The sequence below is a fragment of the Aquarana catesbeiana genome, linkage group LG08 (genome assembly GCF_042186555.1).
Source record: "Aquarana catesbeiana isolate 2022-GZ linkage group LG08, ASM4218655v1, whole genome shotgun sequence".
NCBI lineage: Eukaryota > Metazoa > Chordata > Amphibia > Anura > Ranidae > Aquarana > Aquarana catesbeiana.
The window spans coordinates 276,437,483-276,448,980 of NC_133331.1; positions in this window are offsets into that span (position 1 = coordinate 276,437,483).

Genomic DNA, 11,498 nt, shown 5'->3' on the forward strand with positions numbered 1-11,498 from the left:
GGCTGTGTATTTTGGTGTTCAATTCGTATTGGTGCAGCCGGTACTGTGTATTCAGTATATTACATCTGTACACATGTGACAATTTACACAAGTAGCGATGCATAGCTGCATACAGCCGTCTTCACCCATTCAGATCTATGGATGGCTGTACCCAGCACCAGGACATCCCGGACACAAAAATACACCGTGTTATAGGCGAGAATGTGCCCATCTGCATGAGCCCTTACACCAGTCTATAGGAAAACTTACTGGCATCGGGCACATAGTCATTGAAGGTCTTGCCTTCAAGTGGAACTTTACCCATAGCAACTTGATAAAATATAATGTTCTTTAGCAAGGAACATGCATTCTACATGAATAATTATGCTACCAAAATGAGCGTGTGCTGTAAATTGGCTACAGCATTGCTCCTGTTTCTTCTTGCTGGAGGCTGCAGTTTTTGCTGAAGCCCAGAGCCCCTGAGCAGCAGTAAATAATAAAACCCATTACTTTAACGGTTTCCAACAACAGATACATTCCTGGAATGCCGGGATTGCTAGCTGTCATATTTGCTTGTTTCCTCAACCAAAAACTGTCAAACCATCAAATGGCTGTGTAGTGATCGAGTATATTAATATATACTGGGTGATATGATGTAGAGTGGGTATGATAATCAATTAGTGGTTATTATAAGGATGATGATGTAAGTACTCTTCCGCAGCAACCCAATTCTTCCAGAGAGATGCACTTTATTGACTTCCAACACAGAACAAAGTCCAAAGTCCACAGATGACAAAGAAATCCGACAGAGGAAATATAATTCAGAGACCCATATTCCTAGGCCTGTGTGTTCCCAGCCATACACAGACGAGCCTCACTCAAAACCTATAGACTGAATGCCGTCTTATATTCACCAGGCATTGAATGGCTGAGCAATTTGATTGGCCGTTTCAATTTAGGACTTTGATAAGCTTTAGTCTATCAAACAGACAACAACCCCCAGCCGTGAACCACCCCAATTTGCACTCCCGCATATCAACATCAACAAGTTCCCTTTAGATATATGTAATTAGATTAAGAGATACCACCTGAATACCCTTTGAGATGTTCAAATAGACTTGCATAAGATTAACACATCAAAGAGTCTTCAGCTGTTAAAATTCAGTTGGACAAATCAACCATTCGGTCAACATTGACTGCATGTGTACATACACACAACAATGTCCCACATTAATCGGTGAACATATTACAACATATACAACAGGCTGGTGTCATAACTGATCACATGTGCAGCACCATGGCAGTTTCAGATCAAACAGCAGCAGCTTCCTTGGCTGTAAAGGAGAATAGGGTTTAATTCTGATTTGAGGCTTCCAGCAGATTGGCCTCTACAAACTCAGAAGTGCCTATAGCAGTGATGGCAAACCTTGGCACCCCAGATGTTTTGGAATTACATTTCCCATGATGCTCGACTACACTGCAGAGTGCATGAGCATCATGGGAAATGTAGTTCCAAAACATCCGGGGTGCCAAGGTTCCCCATCACTGGCCTAAAGGGTGAGACAATGTTTTACCAGGTTTTAACCCATATAGGCACTTATTTTTTAAAGGATAAGTTCACTATTCATAACATGTTACACCTATATTCAGGGTGTACCATGTTCTGAAAGGACAGGCCCCCGCTCCCCCACTGTGACAGCTAGCAGGGGATCTTCTCCTCCTGCTAGCTGCCAAAATGTAAAAAGCTATTAATGGCGGTGATCAGCGACCTATAATGGGACTGATAGTGCGGGGGGGGGGACGACTAACTAACTGCCACTGAAATCACCAGTGACACTAATACAATGATCAGTGTTAACACTATACACTGTCACTGTACTAATGAGACTGGCTGGGAAGTGGTTAACATCTAGGGTGATCAAGGGGTTAAATGTGTGCCTAATAATGTGTGCTAATTTTATTAACCTATCTCTATTTCTTACTCCCTTTGCAGGGATTAGAAACAGAGCGATCGTTTCCTCTGTACAGAAGCACTGGGTTAATTGTCAAAACAGAGCTCTGGGCTGTGACTGGAGACAGCCAATCAGCAGGACTTGCGGACAGACTCCTGCTGTAATTGTACACATGGCGGCATGCGCACGCCTTAAACTCAAGAGTAGGCAGCGACATACAGGTACACGTTTTTGCCCTCACAGGCCGCCCATCCGCAATACAGGCCTCAGGCTGGCCCTTTTAGCAGGTATAACTACACTATATTACCAAAAGTATTGGGACACCTACCTTTACACACACATGAAATTTAATTACATCCCAGTCTTAGTCCATAGGGTTCAATATTGAGTTGGCCCACCTATAACACCTATAGCAGCTATAACACCCACCTATAGCAGCTATAACAGTTTCAACTCTTCTGGGAAGGCTGTCCACAAGGTTTAGGAGTGTGTCTATGGGAATGTTTGACCATTCTTCCAGAAGCCCATTTGTGAGGTCAGGCACTGATGTGGACAAGAAGGTCTGGCTCTCAGTCTCCACTTTAATTCATCTCTAAGGTGTTCTATCGGGTTTAGGTCAGGACTCTGTGCAGGCCAGTCAACTTCCTCCCCCTCAAACCCACTCATACATGTCTTTATGGACCTTGCTTTGTGCACTGGTCCAAATCATTTGGTGGAGGGGGGATTATGGTGGAGGGTTGTTTTTCAGGGGTTGGGCTTGGCCCCTTAGTTCCAGTGAAGAGAACTCTTAAGGCGTCAGCATACCAAGACATTTTGGACAATTTAATGCTCCCAACTTTGTGGGAACAGTTTGGGGATGGCCCCTTCCTGTTCCAACATGACTGAGCACCAGTGCACAAAGCAAGGTCCATAAAGACATGGATGAGCGAGTTTGGGGTGGAGGAAATTGACTGGCCTACACAGAATCCTGAGTTGGCCCACCCTTTGCAGCTATAACAGCTTCAACTCTTCTGGGAAGGCTGTCCAAAAGGTTTAGGAGTGTCTATGGGAATGTTTGACCATTCTTCCAGAAGCGCATTTGTAAGGCCAGGCACTGATCTTGGACGAGAAGGCCTGGCTCGTAGTCTCTGCTCTAATTCATCCCAATGGTGATTTATCGGGTTGAGGTCAGGACTCTGTGCAGGCCAGTCAAATTCCTCCATGCCACACTTGCTCATCCATGTCTCTATGGACCTTGCTTTGTGCATAAAGTGGTTAAAACAGTGTTACTTTCTAAACATTCTGTATTTTTTGTCAGTGGGCTATGTAGTATAGTCTGTAATGAACTTTATGTTTTTGGACTTCTTGTTTTATCTGGCATGCCCTTTGACCTAGGATGGAACGTCTTAAAAAAAACAATAGGAATGTAAGGGAGTTGCAGCACTGGACCTATCACTGTTAACTCTTGCACCCTTTGGTGGTTCTGTATCAGGTTTAGGAGTGAGCATAATTGGCTTTAAATATTTATTATTCAAAACAGTTTTACATATGTCGTGAATTCGAGACCTGTGCGGTTTTATTTTTGTAGATTCTTGACCTAAAATACACTAAAATGCAATAAAAAAAAAAAAAAATGTATGTAATTTTTTATTTTTTTTGCAAAAAAAAAAAAAAATTCCCATTTAAGACTATTCAATGTCATGGGTCATCTTTCCCTCACCCGGCTCCATGTCTTTTACAGGAAAGGACCCAACCATCTCCACTGCTACCGACGGCTCCCGTAAGCGGTGGACATGACCGGAACGCGGCTGGTGGGGGGGGGGGGCCCCGATAAAAGTGATCTTGCGTTGAATCCACCACGGAGACCACTTTTATCTGAAAGCCAGCCGCTTGCCGTTGTTGAAAATACCGGGGTTATGGCAGCTAGCTGCTGCCATAATGTCAAAGTACCAACATGCAATGATGGTGATTTGCCCTAAGTGGTTAATAACACTTTAAAGTGGAATTAAAGGGGTTGTAAAGGTAATTTTTTTTTTTTTTTAAATAACAAATATGTTATACTTACCTTCACTGTGCGGCTCGTTCTGCACAGAGTGGCCCCGAACCTGGTCTTCTGGGGTCCCTCGGCGGCTGTTTCAGCTCCTCACCGCAAGAACTAACCACCTTAATGCGAGCTCCCTCGCATGGTGGTTAGTTCTTGCGGGCGCGCTCCCGTGATACAGCCAGCTATAGCCACTCACTGTATCACTCGGCCCCGCCCCCCGGCGCGCCGCGTCATTGGATGTGATTGACAGCAGCGCGAGCCAATGGCTGCGCTGCTTTCAATCCATCCACTGTAGCCAATCAGCGGCCAGGCTGAGCGGCTTAATGGATGTCGGGAGCGAGCGGCTGACTTTCGAGGTGTCAGGTAAGTAAAACGGGGGGGCTGGGGGCGGCGGTATCATCGGACGTTTTTTCACCTTAATGCATAGAATGCATTAAGGTGAAAAATAATTTTACCTTTACAACCCCTTTAAACTCTCCTATTCTTCACAGCCAAGGAAGCTGCTTCTGTTTGATCTGCAACTATCATTGTGCTGCACATGTGATCAGCCAGCCAACTGATGGTTTGACAGTTTGGTTGAGGACACTAGCAAATAAAACAGTTAGAAATGAGTATATGAGTATAATATTCTGCGCTAAGGTGATATATAATGGCTACTGCCCACCCCAACCAGATTCCACAATCAGTAAGTATATGGCAGAGGAAGAGGGGGGGGTGAAAATGGCGCTGCCTAATCTTAATGTGTATTATAAATTGAATAACTCAAGTATAGTCAAAAAAAATTTAAAAAATGTCAAATTGTGTACTGTCTTTAAGTTGCAGACCACATCTATAAATGCACAAATAAATATTGTTGATTACAAACATAAATCACTTAACAAATTAAGGTGCACAATGTGCTAATAGTGCAAAGGAAATGAGTCCATGTGGGAAATACGTGTTCAATAGAGAATCAAAAATCTCCACAAAAGAAGATTTCTTTCAGAAATCAAAGTTCATAAATTCACATAAATGATAACATTCAAAAGGTGACTTGTGCTTGAGTGAATCATGTCATCGGTGAAAATAATGTGAAAATCCACACGTGCTCCCCCTTCAGGTCCACACTCACCAGAAAGACCTGCAGGGGTAAACAGCATCGCAATGGAATCAACTCTGTATCCAATATTTTTCTCCTCCTCATCGAAGGTAAAGCAAGTCAGTGGGTGCACTCACATGAGAATTAGTAAAGAAAAAGACAAATCCTCATGTAAGAAATGTAACAGTTTTTTTAAAGCGGTAAATTGATGGGTTTAGTTCTGCTTTATGATGTTTTTCTGCTCAGGGGCTCTGGGCTTCAGCAAAATGGCAGCCTCCAGCAAGAAGAAACAGCAGCAATACTGGAGACAATTTACAGCACACATTCATTTCGGTAGCATAATTAATCACGTGGAATGTATGTTCCTTGCTAAAGAACGTTATTTTTTTATAAGTTGTTATGGGTAAAGCTCCACTTTAAAGGTAGGTCACTGGCAGATCCACAGTGGGCACAGGCCATTTTTTTAAACAAATGATCTCTCAAAGAGTAGCATTCCTCACACATTCTTAGGTGGGGCCCAAGACCCTAAATGTACTTCCAGTGCATAGAGGAATACCTTGAATAGTGGGAAGGTCTCCTAAGCTGTGAGAGCTTTGAAAGACCCAAGACTTGAGAGAGCATCGTGGTATGAACTGTATAAATGGGGTCCAAAACGTATCCCTGCAATTCTGCAGTGACAACAAAAAGATTGCAGCACCGCATTTTAGATTACAGGTGTCACTTCCTTCAGAAGATACTGAGAAGATGCCCATTAGGAGAGAATGGGCTGGGGTCACTTTTAGCAGAGAGGCAATCTCCTCAGTGTCTTTGTACAGACATTTTGCACAGCGTAGTGGTGTGCAGCTAGACCAAAAGTGTGAGGCAAGACCTTAGCTATGACCCCATACATAGAAACTGGGGGGGCCGCTTCAGGCTCTAGTAGGTCCATATAGGCAGGGAAAGAGCTTGTCTCAGCTCCATAGAAGTCAATGAAGAAGGAAAAGAAGTGCCAGGAGCCGCACATCACACAAAACCCTCATGTAAAGATTGGAAGCAGCCTCAGCCTAGACTCCATCCAGGTCATGGCTAAGCCCCATGAGCAGGTCAAAACATGTCGGGGGTATGGCCAAGACCTTAGCTACTCAAAAACCTGGGCAACTGGTATTGATGAGGGTTGGGCATCTGTTTTTGACTAGGTCACTGTAGGCAGGCAGAAGAGATTGGGGTTCCACATGGTTCTTGCAGAGCATGAGCAGCAGGATGATGATTCCTCTACAGTGAATAGTGGGAACACTCACTGTGCTGTGTATAGGAGGTCGGAGTGTACTCCCCCAGAGTGAAGTGCCTGTTGTTCTGTTCCTGCTATATCCTGCCGAGCGGCTCCCGTTCATACTTGGAGGATCCCGGAGGTATCGGATACTTACCAGTCCCTGCAGAGGGTTTGATCTGCCTGCGTTTATAACCTCGCTCTAGAGAGGGTCCATCTGTTCCGGTAAAGGTCCCCACTTACAGAGTGGGTTCTTCTCCTCAGATTGGGATCTTTTCCCCTCTCTTCTCCTGTTGGTGAAGGTGGACAACTCTTGGAACTTTGTATTTCAACGGATTGCCTTTTTTACCCATTTTTTTCATCTTAATGGGCTTTTTTTATTTTTGATTCAGTTATGCTTTTTTTTATTATCTTTTTATATATTCACTAATTTTGGATTCTTATTATTCACTATCAAGTTCTCATATGTACACATGTATTTTGTGTTTATGAATCTTTTGAACGCTCACTATTTATTTGCATTTATGTCACTTGGTCTGTGATTTTTTTTCATTTCTAGCGCAACTTAATTTTTATTTTCACCTCAATAAAAGTGAAAAACCTCCTGTATTGCTACAGCCCCCCCCCCCCCCCCCCCCCCGTTTTACTTATCTGTACCCTGTCTCGCGCCAGGCAAAAGCCAGTGTCTCGGGTCCTGATTGGATGGTTTGATAGTGGTGCAGCCATTGGCTCCTGCTGCTGTCAATCCAATGACGCGGGTTTCGGGGGGCGGGGCCGAGTCCTGCTTTCTGTGTCAATAGACGCAGAGGCAGGACTCAGGAGCGCGCCCGCACTGGTGTCCCGAGGGAGAGCACTTCTCTGACGGGGCACTCGAGAAGAAGAGGAGCCACCAGCACCGCTGAAGGACCCCAGAAGAGGAGGATCGGGGCCACTCTGTGCAAAACCAACTGCACAAAGAAGGTAAGTATGACATGTTTGTTATTTTAAAAAAATAAATAAACTGAAGCTTTACAACCCCTTTAATCAGCAAGTGAATCTTCAGAGACAGGGTAATGCCTGCAGGCATGCCAGGGCTCTGGACAAGGAAAGTAACTGACTTTTACCAGTACACACACGTCTGGAAAGCACCACAATGCAGAGTCCCTGAAAGTCACATCTAGGCTATCCCTGCAGGTCCAGTCCAGCGGGGACTGGGTACAGTACTCCAAAGTCAGGGTTAGGAAAAGGTGATCTTGATAGCTGCTATGTAGACCAGTGAAAGCAGCAAAGTAGTGATGAATCTTGACTGAAGTAAAGAAAAAAAAAGGTTAGCAACACTAGGTAAGCCTAATAAACACAATAAGAATATTGGACGATTGATCACCCATTTTTTTTGGATGCTAGTCTCATATCGAAAACCAATAGGTTACTAAAGTTACAAAAACGCTCATACGACAGAATACAACTTTGAAAGTGATATGATGTATTGTATTGTAATATATTCTTTTATTTCCGAGCATGCGTGGTGGTCATGGTCTTCTTATTTTTCATGGACGAATTCTGTACTGATTATACGAAAATCGTACGTTCTGTTATCATACAAGAAAAATGTTTGTGTTTGTCCCTTCGGATATTTTCACATGAACTGTCATGATCGGCTCTCAAAAGCTGTGTACTAATGATCAGATTATCAGACGATCACTCCGAAAGCAGTATTTTTCATACGGTTTTCTCATTGTGTGTACTAGGCATAAGACTTCTCTCAACAGAGCTAAAAAAAATAATTGTCCATCCTCCTAGAACAGGGATCTCCAAACTACGGCCCTCCAGCTGTTGTGGAACTACACATCCCATGAGGAATTGTAAAACTCTGACATTCACAGACATGATTGACATGATGGGAATTGTAGTTCCTGAACAAATGGAGGGCCGTAGTTTGGAGACCCCTGTCCTAGAACTAGCAAAAAAATGAGGCAGGCTGAGAGAACAAGGAGTAATCCTAGGCTGACCTACAGTTTTATAGTTTGCCAGTATCCAAATTCCCCTGTAGGCGGCAGTATAACTTGACAATAACTGAATACCTGTGCCCCTCAACAGACAAGATAGAGAAAACTGTTTTATTATTGTCTGTACCCTTGTTTAAGAGTTTTGCTCACTTTCCATCTTAATAACCACACAGGATGTAAGGAAAATCACCAATGGCTACCCAAATAGCACCAGGCAAAGGTTCTAATACCTTCACATGCTACCCAAAACATAAAAAGAAGAAAGTTTGTGGACTTAAATGAAAAAAACATAGACAACTCTATTTTTAATAATTATATGTAAAAACGGTCACAAGGAGCTTTATAAAAATATTTTTTTTTTTTATCTTCGGTTTGAAAGAACCTTCAAAATGAAGCTCAAAAACCCCATTTACTTATTGTTATTTTTTTTTTTCTAGGTCATCTTCCAAGACACCACATTAGAGATATAGGTTCCTCCCAACAGGAACAGGAAATACATCACCTAAAACGCTTTAAAATGAAGTCCCTCTACAAAGCTGGTCAGATAATTTGTTTCTGGTGGAAACAGGCTTAGCTCAGTATTCTCATCTGTAGTCCTCCTCCTACCACCAACCTCGTCCATCTTTGCACCCCGGTTCTTTCCTGCTTATGTGCAGAAAGAGGTCTCAGTCCACTCTCTTTTCAAAGTCTGACAAAACCCAGTGCTGGGAGATTACTTGTTTCATTGGTGGATAGGTCTGGGTCCCTTCATTTGAAAGTAAAGTCCCTACTTTGGGGATATGCTAGGTTGAGTTCACTAGACCAGACATTGATAGCTCAATAATATCAATCTCTCCAAGTTTAATGACTGTCCATAAAGCTATAGAGCCTGTAGAGATCAATCTTTATAGCTACAATCACTGATTTCGATCTTCCTGCCAAGGTGGAAGTTGGAACTTGATTTGCTTATTAAGTCCTTGGGGACAGAATCTGCAGATTGTGTTAAGAGACTAGGAGCAGTACATGTGATGTACCCAGATGCAGGCCTTGGGCAAGACTTGAGCAAACTTATAGTCACTCTGAAGTTATAGAAAGTACTTTATTCAAGAGACTACAAACCCTTCCAAAAATAACTATTAAGGATCATTGCAAGCTCTGAGAACTAAGTGACCTGCTCATGGAGCTAGAGTTGGCAAAGGCATGCCCTTGTCTACCAGGACTACGTTCTTCAGACACTGCTCATGGCATAAGTCCAATGCTGTCAAAAGAGCCTCTGCAAGCACAAGTGTGATCTTTAATTTACAAACACACCTGTTTGGGACCCTTCCCCATTTACTAGTATGCAGCAACAGCCCTGAAGAAGGGGGAGCCTCTGTTCCCCTGAAACGTATTGGCTTGATTTGCTGCCACTCTCAATAAACGATTTTAAACTCACCTTCCAACTTGCATTTACTGGATACCAGGCACTCCTTTCTACCTACCTTTTCAGGAATGAATAAGTCACTATTACATATTACAACAATTGGAGTCAGAATATTACTCCCTCACAGGCCCTTAGAACCACTTCCAAGGGAATTTTAGTGCCACCTAGGAATTTCTTCAAGTGATAAACCTAGCACCTTTCCTACCTAACCCTGTAAGTGTTCTGCAGGTGTATAGTGGCTTGTGGTAACAGCTGCACCGTCACACAATGTGCGACAGTAGGATGCTGGACTCCACACAAGGATATGAATAATGGTCAAGTTATACGAGATATACAACACATCCCCACCTCACAGAGTGGAGGGCTGCATATAGGGACATGTTGTATCACTTGTATGGCTGTATATACTAATATGAGCTCAGTGATGTCATCGGAGTGCAACCTTTCCTTCTCAGTGGTGCATTTTCATAGTGTGGATGGGACCCAACGACTTTGCAGCAGTTGGAGCTTGGAGCAGTGGTTTTCTTATGATCTATTGCAGGCATATGCAATTAGCGGACTTCCAGCTGTTGCAGAACTACAAGTCCCATGAGGCATAGCAAGATTCTGACAGCCACAAGCATGACACCAAGAGGCAGAGGCATGATGGGACTTGTAGTTTTGCAACAGCTGGAGGTCCGCTAATTGCATATCCCTGATCTATTGAATGGTCTCTAGATGTCTTTTATATGATACATGCACAGTACAAGGCTTATGTGACATTCATGTATAGTGATGTCATTTGTGAGCTGTCACTGTATCTCTGCTTCGTGGCAGAGCCTTATATATGTTTTGCTTTCGATTAAAGCTCTTTTGGCCCTACTGCTGCGGGTCACAGAGGTGCAATTAGTTCTGTACTCCTGCGACCCGTATTCAGCAGACAGTGTGCTAAAGTCTGCGGTCAGCTGATATCACTTAGCTGGTCCAGACTATGGAGGGATCCCCACTTTAATGTCAGGATCCACCCAGATGCCTGAACAGCAGCTGGCTCTGCCACTCAGCGTGCTGCTGAGAGCCCAAGCCAACCGCTTCTGCCCTCACCACAGCCCGGCACTCCAGTGAGCGCTGGAGGGGCAGAGCAAACAGCTGGTAACTGACAGTCTCTGGCTCTCTGCTCACTGAAAACTGAGAACTGAGCAATTGGCGGTCTTTGATCGCTCAGCTCTCAGCATTAGAGGCGATGGGAGACCAAAGCAGCATCAGAAGATTGTTGCATCCACCTAGGTGAGTATGACTGCTTGCTTTTTTTAAAATTAAAAACATAATTTTTAACCTCTTGCTGACCACCCCACGTACATATACTGCGGGGCAGTGGCTCTTCTGTGCGAAATCACGTACAGGTATGTGATTTTGCTCTTCCGGGTCTGCGGTATGCACGTGCACCACCAGCAACCGGCGGGAGTCGACCAGCGGGTTCTGCGGACCCCCCCATCCTTCCCGAGAGAGGCAGAATGGCAGTTTGCCTATGTAAACAAGGCAGAATGCCGTTCTGTGACAAGGGAACACAGAGATCCTGTGTTTCTGCTAAGCAGGTACATGGATCTCTGTCTTCCCACAGTTAAAGCATCCCCCACACAGTTAGCAAGCACTCCCTAGGAACACATTTAACTCTTTGATCGCCCCGATGTTAACCCCTTCCCTGGCAGTGTCATTAGTATAGTGAGAGTGCATATTTTTAGCACTAAGCACTGTATTAGTGTCACTGGTCCTCAAAAAAGTGTCATTTAGTGTCCGATTTGCCCACCGCAATGTCGCAGTCCCAATATAAGTCGCTGATTGCCACCATTACTAGCA